The sequence below is a fragment of the Symphalangus syndactylus genome, chromosome 12 (genome assembly GCF_028878055.3).
Source record: "Symphalangus syndactylus isolate Jambi chromosome 12, NHGRI_mSymSyn1-v2.1_pri, whole genome shotgun sequence".
Classification (NCBI taxonomy): domain Eukaryota; kingdom Metazoa; phylum Chordata; class Mammalia; order Primates; family Hylobatidae; genus Symphalangus; species Symphalangus syndactylus.
This window is the reverse complement of record NC_072441.2, coordinates 22,910,575-22,922,894: the sequence shown is the minus strand read 5'-3', so window position 1 is coordinate 22,922,894 and position 12,320 is coordinate 22,910,575. Positions and strand designations below refer to the sequence as shown.

The 12,320-nt window shown below is 37.4% G+C and overlaps 1 long non-coding RNA gene across 2 annotated transcripts in view; it reads right to left on the bottom strand.

The window, feature by feature from the left end:
• Positions 1-12,320, bottom strand: part of LOC134734052 (uncharacterized) — a 293,059-nt gene that overhangs the window by 164,027 nt on the left and 116,712 nt on the right. For both annotated transcript variants that reach the window (XR_010117455.1, XR_010117456.1), the window contains exon 2: positions 7,080-7,161. This is a non-coding gene — a long non-coding RNA (uncharacterized lncRNA). The remainder of the gene's footprint in view (positions 1-7,079; positions 7,162-12,320) is intronic.

Here is a 12,320-nt window from a genome sequence, read left to right as displayed (position 1 = left end):
TCCTCTTTAATAAGAAAACATTTCCTTTGAAGGGCTGATTAATCCTGTCTAACATGCTGAAACAGCTCTGTATTAGCAAAAATCTTGAACCTTTCCCTCAAATCTTCAGATTGGTCAAAACTCTAGTCCTTTAGAAAGTAGAAAGGATTAAAATGCTGTTGGTAAAATTCACAGATGAACTGATAAAATGAAAATAGGATTAAAAAGTACAAATTCTTTGCTAGAAATTATCCACAGCAGGTATACTGAATGCTATTTTTATTGTGATGCAGGTCACAACCCTGCTCTTACTGCAAGGACTTCTGTGTTTGGACTAGTCAGAATCTCATTTTTTTGGATAAATGTAGAATCAACAATCTTCAGGATGGTAGTTTTCCTACCCAAAAAAATGCAGAGGTCTCTCTAAAGCAGAGACCTGCATGTTTAATCAAAATGACTCAGCCTGGGCAGCATAGAGAGACCGTGTCTCTACAAAAAAAATAAGAATAAAAATAAAAATAATTGAGCCAGGAGCGGTGGCATGCACTTGTGACTTCAGCTGCTCAAGAGGCTGAGGTGTGAGGATCACTTGAGCCCTCAGAGGTTAAGGCTGCAGTGAGCCATGATTGCACCACTCCCCTTCAGCCTGGGTGACAAAGCAAGACCCTGTCTCCAGAAAAAAAGAAAAAAAATGACTCACCCTCTTCAAAAGCAAAGGAGGCTGACAAGTGACTGTAGAGGGGAACAAATATTAAGGAAAAGGATCAGACTGTAATTCTCTGAGGACAACCCCTCAGCTCCATGATATGCAAATCCCCTATGGGCACCTAGAATTCAGAGGGCATTTCTCCATCAAATGTATACTAATGAGTCCTGCAAAGATTCTCATACTCTGGACATTAGTCCCTTGAGCAAATCTGTCTGGGCAGTTGAAGTCACATAGCATATTTATTAAATCAATTTTTAACAGACCAGATGGTGTTATTGTTGACAAAAACAAATGATCCAGTGATTTAATAGAACATAAGAGATACAGATTTTTTTCTTTTATCTCCCAACTGCCCCTGGAGTCCTGCTTTTGAAAATAAGATACACAAGGACAAATAATTTGATACTTTCTCTAGTTTCACAAACTACTAAAGAAGAGTGGTCTGAGAGACAGATGACAAGGTGACAATCTATTACCAAAAAAATGAAGAAAAACTCCCAGAAAACTATATTTGACGTTTAAAGCTTTAAAAAGAAAATGCCCTTCAGGAATAATTTAGTTGAAAAATGTGGATTGTTTGCTGAATTTCATTCTTCTTATTTTATGACGACAAAACCAGCAACTTCCCCTTAATTTTGGGATACTGCTCCATTCACATCTCTTACTTTCTTTAATATAGAATAGGGTAAGTCTCTTTTGAACATCTCATCTCTTCCTGTCACCCACCCTTAGATTGATAGCAAGAAAGGCAATGTGCCTTAAAGTGAAATGGTCTCTGACCTCTTCCAAATCCACCCTCTTGAATAGAATAGAAATCATTAGGTTTTATGTTTGAGCATTGACCTTCATATTTTTGAAAAGTGAAAAAAAAATGCCATTTTTAAAGCAGTCAATAGCTTTCCTATTTCTCTAAATATTAAAGATTCTGCTCATCTCTAAGAGAAGAACACATTTTCACTTTAGGATAAGACAGTTTAAAATACAGTTTGGCTAGGTAAAAATAAGCAAGGAACCCATATGGCATGAAAAGCTGTGAATTATTAAGGTGCTCAGGCACTTTCCATGGACTGTCATTGGGTAAGTATTCATTGCCAGTGATATTTCAAATATCTAGAATTTTTTTCTTCTTTAGGATGCTGTTTTTCCTTTCTGAGGGCCTGAATTCAAATAGGAAGTGGCAAGATCTCTTCAAGATATTCCAGCTGAGCAGTAGAGCAGTCTTTACAACATGGTAGAAAGCCAGACCCTAAGGAGAGAGATGGCCAGTAGAAGACTTCTTGTGGAGAGTCTTAATATATGAGTCTGGGAACCATTATGTATAGTAGATCAGCTAGTTTTAAATTATTTTCTTCATTGTTGCTTCAGTTACTATGGTCACATAACAGATTGCTCTCACACTAATAAACATGTATAATATAAAGCAGCCATTTATTTTGCTCTTAGGTTTTATGGATTAAGAAGTCCAACAGGGTACAACAGAGGTGGCTTGTCTATGCCTTATAACGTCTGCGGTCTCAGATGGAAGACTCAAAGATGAGGAAGTGCAATAATCTAAAGACAGCTACCCTCCTGTGTCAGGTAGTTGATGCCTGCTGCTGACTGATGGCCTCTCTTCTCCAAATGGGCCTTTCCATTAAGTCTCTCCAACATAGTGGCTTCAGGGTCATAGACTTTTTTCACAGCAGCTCATGATTCCAAGGACATATGTCCTTAAACAGATAAAGAATGAAAGAAACAGTTTGAGACGAGGGGAGTAAAGGATTATACCACCTCCTTTGACCTAACTTCAGAAGTCACAAAGCATCATTTCCACTGCATCCTACGTAATAGAAGCAAGTCAAAAAGGACTCATTCAACAGAAAGAAATATACTGGCCCCCACCTCTTGATGGAAGAGTGTGTCAACATTACTATAGCAAACGCATTTTAAGGTGACTGCACCGAGACACACACTTACGTAATTCATTCTCCTTGAAAGTAGAACCAGAGACTTGCCTCTAAACTGTAAAGTATGACAAAAACCTTGATTAGATTATGTTATAAGATAAATGTGGTGTTATGCTGCACCCTTAATTGGGCTATGTTTTATGGAATGAATCTTTTTCTTCACTCAAAATTCAAATGTTGAAACCCTAACCCCCAATGTGATGGTATTTGAAGGTGGGTCCATTGGGAATGATTAGATCATGAGGTTGGAGACTCATTATGAGATTAGTGTACTTATAAGAACAAACACTGGAAATCTCTATTTCTTTCTCTCTTTCTCTCTCCAACGAGTGATAATACTGCAAAAACGAGGCAGTCTGAAAGCCAGGAAGAGAGCCCTTACCAGAAACCAACCATAGTGGCACCCTGATCTTGGACTTCTGGCCTCCAGAAGTGTGAGAAAATAAATTTCTGTCATAAAGTCACTCAATCTATGGTATTTTGTTATGACAGCCTAAGCAGACTTGTATGTTATATAGCAAAGATGATGTGATGTCACTGCCAGGATGATATGCCATATAAGACTCATCTTGACAGACTGGAAAGGAAAGTTCTCCTGGCCTTCAAGAAACAAGTTGCTTTGATGTAAACTGCCTGTAGATAGGTTCATATGTCAAGTAACTAGGTGGCTTTTAGGAACTGACAGCCTCAGGCCTAGAGTTGCAAATTATAGAGGGAAAAACCTGATCAAGCTTGGAAGTGACTTCTTTCCATCCAAAACCTCCAAATGAGAACGTAGTCCAGGCAACGCCTTGATAATTGCCTGGTGAGATCCTGAAGCAGAAAACCCAGATAAGCCATGCCTAGATTCTGATCAACAGAAACTGTGAGAGATAATAATGGGTATTATTGAAACCACTAAATTTTTGGTAAATTGTTATTCAGCAATAAAAAACTAATACAATCACATCACATGAAGAACATGTAGGATGGGGTGGCCATCTTAGGAAAATGCAATCTGCCCTAACTGTTCATTCTTCTTTGTCCATCCATAAATCTTCAGTAACCTGAGATGGACATAGCAGCTCAGGCTCAATTATGCAGTGGGAAATTAAGGAATGAAATTGTGTCCCCGCTTGTAGCAAAGTAGTTTAGAGGAGAGTAACAGCATAGGAAGAACCACTCCCAAGATCCCAGTAAGTAACTTGCAGAACATTGGAGCAAAGGTCCACAGCCAGAAAGCTGGGTGAAACAGCAAACTACATCCAGACAGCTTTGTGGAATATGTGAAGTAAACATGTTCCTCAAGAATTCTAGAACATGTCCTAGAATTCTTGAGGAACATGTTCACTTCACATATTCCACAAAGCTGTATCTACAACCATCTGATCTTTGACAAACCTGTCAAAAACAAGAAATGGGGAAATGATTCCCTATTTAATAAATGGTGCTGGGAAAACTGGCTAGCCATATGTAGAAAGCTGAAACTGGATCCCTTCCTTACACCTTATACAAAAATTAATTCAAGATGGATTAAAGACTTACATGTTAGACCTAAAACCATAAAAACCCTAGAAGAAAACCTAGGCAATACCATTCAGGACATAGGCATGGGCAAGGACTTCATGTCTAAAATACCAAAAGCAATGGCAACAAAGGCCAAAATTGACAAATGGGATCTAATTAAACTAAAGAGCTTCTGCACAGCAAAAGAAACTACCATCAGAGTGAACAGGCAACCTACAGAATGGGAGAAAATTTTCGCAACCTACTCAACTGACAAAGGGCTAATATCCAGAATCTGCAATGAACTCAAACAAATTTACAGGAAAAAAACAAACAACCCATCAAAAAGTGGGCAAAGGATATGAACAGACACTTCTCAAAAGAAGACATTTATGCAGCCAAAAAACACATGCAAAAATGCTCATCATCACTGGCCATCAGAGAAATGCAAATCAAAACCACAGTGAGATACCATCTCACGCTAGTTAGAATGGCCATCATGAAAAAGTCAGGAAAAAACAGGTGCTGGAGAGGATGTGGAGAAATAGGAACACTTTTACACTGTTGGTGGGACTGTAAACTAGTTCAACCATTGTGGAAGTCAGTGTGGTGATTCCTCAGGGATCTAGAACTAGAAATACCATTTGACCCAGCCATCCCATTACTGGGTGTATACCCAAAGGATTACAAATCATGCCACTATAAAAACACATGCACACGTATGTTTATTGTGGCAGTATTCACAATAGCAAAGACTTGGAACCAACCCAAATGTCCAACAATGATAGACTGGATTAAGAAAATGTGGCACATATACCCCATGGAATACTATGCAGCCATAAAAAATGATGAGTTCATGTCCTTTGTAGAAACATGGATGAAACTGGAAACCATCATTCTCAGCAAACTATCGCAAGGACAAAAAACCAAACACCGCATGTTCTCACTCATAGGTGGGAATTGAACAATGAGAACACTTGAGAACACATGGACACAGGAAGGGGAACATCACGCACTGGGGACTGTTGTGGGGTGGGGAGGAGGGGGGAGGGATAGCATTGGGAGATATACCTAACGCTAAATGAAGAGTTAATGGGTGCAGCACACCAACATGGCACATGTATACATACGTAACAAACCTGCACATTGTGCACATGTACCCTAAGACTTAAAGTATAATAATAATAAAATTTAAAAAAAAAAGAAAAAGAAAAAAAAGAATTCTAGGACATGATTAGAGTTGGGAACCTGGTAAAATGGCAGGACTTGTGATTTCAAGTGTATTTGAGAATCAGACTTGTTATTTGGGTGGTGAAGGGGAGTGTAATTTCTAGACTATGGCAAAGTCTGTAATGCATGGGTCACATGTGTGTGGCATAACAAGACTAGACTTATTAGAATGCCCCACTTTTTACACAAATCATGGATTTTTTTCCCTTCTTAAATTCAATTATGTTTAGTTTAATCTTTTGTTTATAGTTTGCTGACAACTCAAGAATTTAAATCCCTTTTCAATCCAATATGTCTGTATATTTAGAAATAAATATTTAATAAACATATGCTATGAACTTGGCTAAAAGTACATAGACAAGACTGTCCTCGTGGGGAAACCAAATATATTCATCAAACACAATAAAATGCAAACATATGCATTTTTTCACAGTTCCTGTTACTTTACCCAGACAATTTTCTTATTGCATTAAAACAAATAAAAAATAGAACCTTTGTATTTTCTATTTGGAAAAATATAATAATGATGATGATGATCATAAAAGTATTAAATGTTATTAAACATATTTTGTGGCCAGACACTGCTAAACTTATATGCATTATCTCTTTTAATCCTCACAACTCTTTGAGGTAGATACTGTTATTTTCCAAATATTATGGATGAGAACATTGAGAATTAGAGACTGCTAAAATTATCTAAGTGGCCCAGTAAGTAATACAGATAAGATTGAAGCCTGTTCTGTTTGATTTCAAAATTCATATTTTTAACTCAACCATGCAATGTCTTCTTTTCATACTTAGAATCATGTAGATGAATATGAAATCTTCAGAGTCATTTAATCTTACTGCTCTTCTAAGATTCTTTTCTAAGTAATTCATTAAAAAAATGTTCTCAGAAGAAACTTGCAAGGGTGTGAAGCAGGACAGGACAGAGGAAGAAATTAGGCATAGATGTGGTTTCAGGAGAATTTCAGTCATAGCCTGGTCCTCTGGGGGGCTTTTATATCAGAGCTGGTCTTTCCAACAGCAAGGTTACTGGGCTGTTAGACCCCCACATCAGGCAGTCATTGGCTGCCTGGAGTTAAGGGAAAGCATATAGGGAGAAAGAGGGGAGAGGGCTAAAGGCATCTCCAGGGAAGGTGGCTTCCATCAGCTTAGGAAAAGCCACAGAAAAAGAATGCAGGTGTGTGTAATTAGCAGCCAACACCTGCAGCAGCCAGGGTTGGTTTCAGGGCCTGCTAAAGGGCAAGGCTCTAACAACATTGATAAATCTCCCAAGTATTTAGCCAATCCCTGCTCGAATAACTTCAAGTGAGGAAGAACGCCCTATAACTCCCTCTCCTCCACCCAACAAAGTAGTCCATTCCAATCCTCAGAAACTTGCTTAGAAAATTCTTCCTTTTGTTGGATGTGGGAATAATAAAGGGAGGTCATTCCAAGACAGCATATGCAAAGGCACAGAGTGTAAAAGAGCATGATGGTCTATGTTGTTCTATAGCTAGTACTACGTTTTGTGGTGGTTAGAACTTAAGGTGTGGAAGTAGAAAATGAAAAAGATGAGGTTAGGAAGATGGTTATAGGCAAGATCATCAAATAATGAAAGACAAACTTGCCTCACTAAAAAGTTGTGATGATGGCACAAGGTACAACTAAATGAGTTTTAGCGGAAGAGACAAACGATAATCTCTTTTAGAAAGCCAACCTGCCAGCAATAAAGAGAGCAACCCTACCTCGTTCCTTTCATGTTGTGGGCTTTCACATCTATGTTTTCTCTGGACTTCTTCAAGGACAGGATGCTCACATTGTGAATGCCTAAAACAATAAATGATTGTGGAACTGAAATGAAGTGAACTCATCATAAGTAAGAGAAGCCATTACAAAACCCCTGGTGAGATATGTCACAGGTCTCAGTCAGGAGACAGCAAGCCATAGCTCACAGGCCTAATCAGGCCCACTACCTGTTTTTGCAAATAAAGTATTATTAGAACACAGCCACAACAGTTTGTTAACATATTGTCTATGGTTGTAATCATACTATAACAGCAGAGTTGAGTTGCAACAGAGACCATATGGCCTGTAAAACCTAAAATATTTAGTATTTGGCCCTTTTCAGAAAAGGTTTGCCAATCCCTGGTCCACAGTAAAGCAGTAGTAACATATGTGAATAGGTAAGAGAGATGGAAACGATATTTGGGAGCAAAAACCAATTGGAGGAACCACTACTCACTCCTCCTAGTTCTATTTCTTCATGCCATGTAGGCATTAGAGGACATTATAAATATATATGAAGGCTTTCCGGCATTCCACAGCCTCTTTTGACAATTTCTACTTATTCTGTCACATTTAAATTAAATCATCATTTCCATAAAGACCCCTACACTCTGAAGAGCTCATAGCAGAGTACACTCACTCCTCCTAGTTCTATTTCTTCATGCCATGTAGGCATTAGAGGACATTATAAATATGTATAAAAGCTTTCCAGCATTCCATGGTCTGTTTTGACAATTTCTATTTTCTATTTATTCTATCACATTTAAATTAAACCATCATTTCCATAAAGACCCTTACACTCTGAAGAACACACAGCAGAGTCCACTCACCACACAGGCCTACCGATCCAAAACAGGATCAGTACCCCATTCAGTCCACTTAGAATGAGATCATCCTGCAATAATGGGACAGTATCAGCCCTGTGTCCCTTACATAAATCTGCTAAAATGCCCCCGACTTTTAAATCACTGTGACGCTCTTGTTTTCACTGCAGGCCTTCAGAAGTGGCCTAAATCTTTTTCACTTCATTAAGCAGCTCTACACCAAAGTCCTCTAAAAACTTTTCATCAGAAAATTCCCCATAAGGCCTAAAACTTCTTTTCCCATATCAATGTGGTTGGAACATAAAAGATTGCAATTCAAAGAAAAAGTAAAGAACTGTCATGGTCCTTTTTGTTGGTGTTAATCTCTGAACAGCAGATTTAGGACGACTATTTTTTTCTAGTTCCTGGTTCTCCACTTCCTGTTTGAATATCCACTACAAAGTGTCGGGAAAATGTATTTATAGGACACAGTGAGCCAGTTGCTAGGCCTTTTGTATAGGACTTGAAAGATAAAGGCAAGTTCCTGTCTCTTAAAAAAAAAGTAATCTGCAGCCATAGAAACATCTAATCTTAGTCATAGCACCAACACCCCCACATGGGCCAAAAATACAATTCAGAATAAAAGTTGCTTATAAAAAATGGATTTTTAAAAATCACACCTTGAATAAAAAACCAATAAGAAAAACTTTTCCTACTTTCCAGGGAGGAAATTAAGAAAAACAAAACAACAAGTGGTGTGCTGGTATTTTTATATTTGAAGATTATTTGCCTCAAATATTTAGTTGCTGTCACTATTTGGAAGAAAGCAAAGTTTAGCCCTATCATGCACAATTCACCAAAATAATTTTCAAATTAATGAAAAATTTAAACGTGAAGATAAGCACAATATACAGAACTAGAGGAGAATATAAATTGCGATGTCTCTGGCTTTAGAATGGCAAAGAGCATGAGTCAAGATAGAGTGTATGAAAGACTAAGTGATGCCTTTAATATACAAAATCTGTCTTTCTCTGAATATGTCAAAATAATATTCAAAATTATAAAACAAGTAACCAACATGGAAAATGTTCCAATGAGTCTGACTACAAGTTTCTTCCTTTTTATTCTGTAAGAAGCAACACGTGAAGATACAATTTTAAAAACTATTTATAGAATACAAAGTCATTCATGAAGGAATACCAAATGGCCAATATTAAATATATTTTAAAAATCATTCTTGCACATAAATAAACTAAAACAGCAATAAACTATCTTTTTGCCTGTATTTTAGCAAAAATGTTTTATTTAAAAGAGCACACAAATTTATTAGTTAAAATGTTTTTGGTTGTGAATAACAAAATCACTTCAAATTAACTTCATGAAAAATGAGTGGACTCTCAAAACTTTTCAAATTCAGAAGTAGATTTGTTTTTAGGCATGATTTAATCAGTGATCCAGCTCCAGTTCTAATACTTGAGATCTGTTCTATCTATCTGCATTGTGCTTAAGGTGGCTACCATTATGGAGGCAAAATGGCCAGCTCCAGTAATTCCAGGAGTCAACTTCTTAGCACGTCACTGGGAAAAAGTGTGTCACTTTTCTCAACCAGTACACTCCTGACATCCGTTCTGATGGGATAAATTTAGGTCATGTGACCAATTCTTAACTAATCATCACATCCAGGGAAATGGCACCTTCCAATTGGATTAGGTCTGTGTTAAATACTCGTGCCTGGATCAATCACTGTAGAAAGGGAGGTTGGCTTAAAGTATTTAGGGCCATCCTTGGCACCAAGATAGGGTAAATCCTCTTCAAATTATGTAATGGAGGAAGGAAAAAATAGCTGCACTGAGGCTGTACAGAGAAGCATGCACAGTTAGGCACAGTGGTGAAGCAATAAATTATTTCTGTGTATGGAAAAATTGGACTATACATATAAAAGCCTTGAAAATATGTGTACCACGTTTGTCCCAGAAATATCAGATCTTGAAATTTATCCCAAAGGAATTATTACTGTTCATTACAAAGATTTATCTTTTAGGATGATTTAGGGTAGCTGAAAATCAATGCTTGACAATGGAAAAATAAATAAATTATGACACATGAATACAATGCTATATTATGCAACCTTAAAATATAAAATTCCAAAAAATATTACTAACAAGTTAAACTGTTTAAGATATGCTAAATGACTGAATTCAGGTCACAAGAAATTATTCTATTTTTATAAAAAGAATATACACATATGTGTAGTCATTGAAAAAGACTTAAATATATCAAAATATAAAGAGTTATCTGCATATAGTGGAATTGTGGATAGATTAATTTCCTTTTTATGACCTTCTACATTTCATAAATTTTATTCATGCATATGAATTATTCCAGTAATGAGAAACATTCATATTCAGTTTTTAAAAAATAATGAAACAAATCTACATTTTTTAAAAATGTGATGGGGACTATGACTTTAAGAAAGTATTCATGAAGAATTCCAAGAGTCCACAATTGCAAGTTGAGAGGAAGCCCACATAAAAGCAGAGCTCTAGGAATGAAATCTTTAAATAACCTGCTTCTTATCCCTGGAGGAGCACCAGCATTCACACCAACCTTTAGTTAAGCACCCTTAGCCCACGTGAGAACCTATGTGCTGACTTCAACCGTAGTGACTTTCCTACCCTCTGAAAAAGGGCTTTGGGTAAACAAAGAGCTATCAAACCTCACAAGAAGGCTTTCCACCTCCCTGAGGAATCCCCTTTTGAGAATAAACACAAATACTCATTTATAGATCTGTGCAAGTGATGGCTAATGGCCCAAAATTGCGCTGTATATAGCTCCATCTGCACTGTATGTAGCTTCAACTTTCATGTAAGTGATCTAAAGAGCAAAAGTTGGTGTGGCCTATGTGAAAATGTATGTGCACTGAGCTACAGGACTAACCATCTTAATTGAATTGAATAATTTTTTAAAGCTAAAGGATAGCTACATTTATTGGTTTCATTTATTAGATATATCATAATATAGGCAACAGACCATAGGAGGAGAATATGCATCACTTAAGGGAAAACTGCAGGGTTGAAATGTGTATAGCACTGGATGATGCGAGATGACTCCACACATATATGCTCTCTGCATACAGTTGATCCTAACTCCATTGCTGTAGAATAAACCCTATTCTCCAGCAACGTAAGACAGAATTACCTCAAGTGAAGAAAAGGGGAGAGAAAAGCAAAAGGGATGAAGGCAAAGTTTGTTCTTTTGATTTCTGATTTAAGGGAGGACTGAGTGCAAAATTCAAAGCATTCTTTTATTCAACATCCAATTAATATTTGTTCAGCATATAAAAGTTAGTTAAATGAACGAAAATCCCTGCCTTCATGGAATATACATCCTAGTGGATACGAAGGCTATGTACAAAGTCTAAAGAAGCTTCTTTGGTTTTGGTTTTTGTTTTTCTGTTTTTTGTTTTTTGGGTTTGGTTTTGTTTTGTTTTTGTTTTTGTTTTTTTGAGACAGAGTTTTGCCCTTGTTGCCCAGGTTGGAGTGCAATGGCGCGATCTCAGCTCACTGCAACCTCCCCCACCCGAGTTCATGCGATTCTCCTGCCTCAGCCTCCTGAGTAGCTGAGATTACAGGAATGTGTCACCATGCCTGGCTAATTTTGTATTTTTAGTAGAGACAGGGTTTCATGTTGGTCAGCCTGGTCTCGAACTCCCGATCTCAGGTAATCCACCTGCCTCGACCTCCCTCTTTCCTTAACATTAAGTGAGAATGAAAACAGAGAATTGAGTGTCTGAGAGAGGCAAGGCAGGACTTAATGAGAGATATGCTTGGCTAAGATGAAAGCTTAAAAAGCTTATTTTGTCTGAAGAGGAAAGGAGAAAGGCAAATTTGCTGTAAAAGCCTAACCAGAAATTTATCTTTGGTTCTCCCTTCTATTGCCCTCACTTAATTACTGGGCCCTCTTTTTTTGCTCCTTAATACCAACCATTCATTTAGATCCCTCTAGTCAATAGTGTAAGAAAGAATTAGGCATGTTGTGTATTTGTTCTCTATGGGTTGTGTTGTGCATATCAGCATCTGACCCATGCTGGAGACTATTAAGGGAGGAAGGGATGAATGCCTGGATGGATGGATGGATGGATGGATGGATGGATGGATGGATGGATAGATGGATGAATTTTTGCAGGGGACATAGCTTAATAAGTGAAAAAATAAGTGAATGAAAAAGTAAAACAATAAATGAAGGAATTAACAAAAGAATAATTAGGTAAAGCAGGGGAAAAGACATAAAGGTGCCCACAGAAAGCTTATGAAGTCGAAAAATGGTGAATATGAGAGTGAAATAAAAAGAAATAATACCGTAAAGATGTGACTGAGGTGACAGAATTGGGGGGGAGGA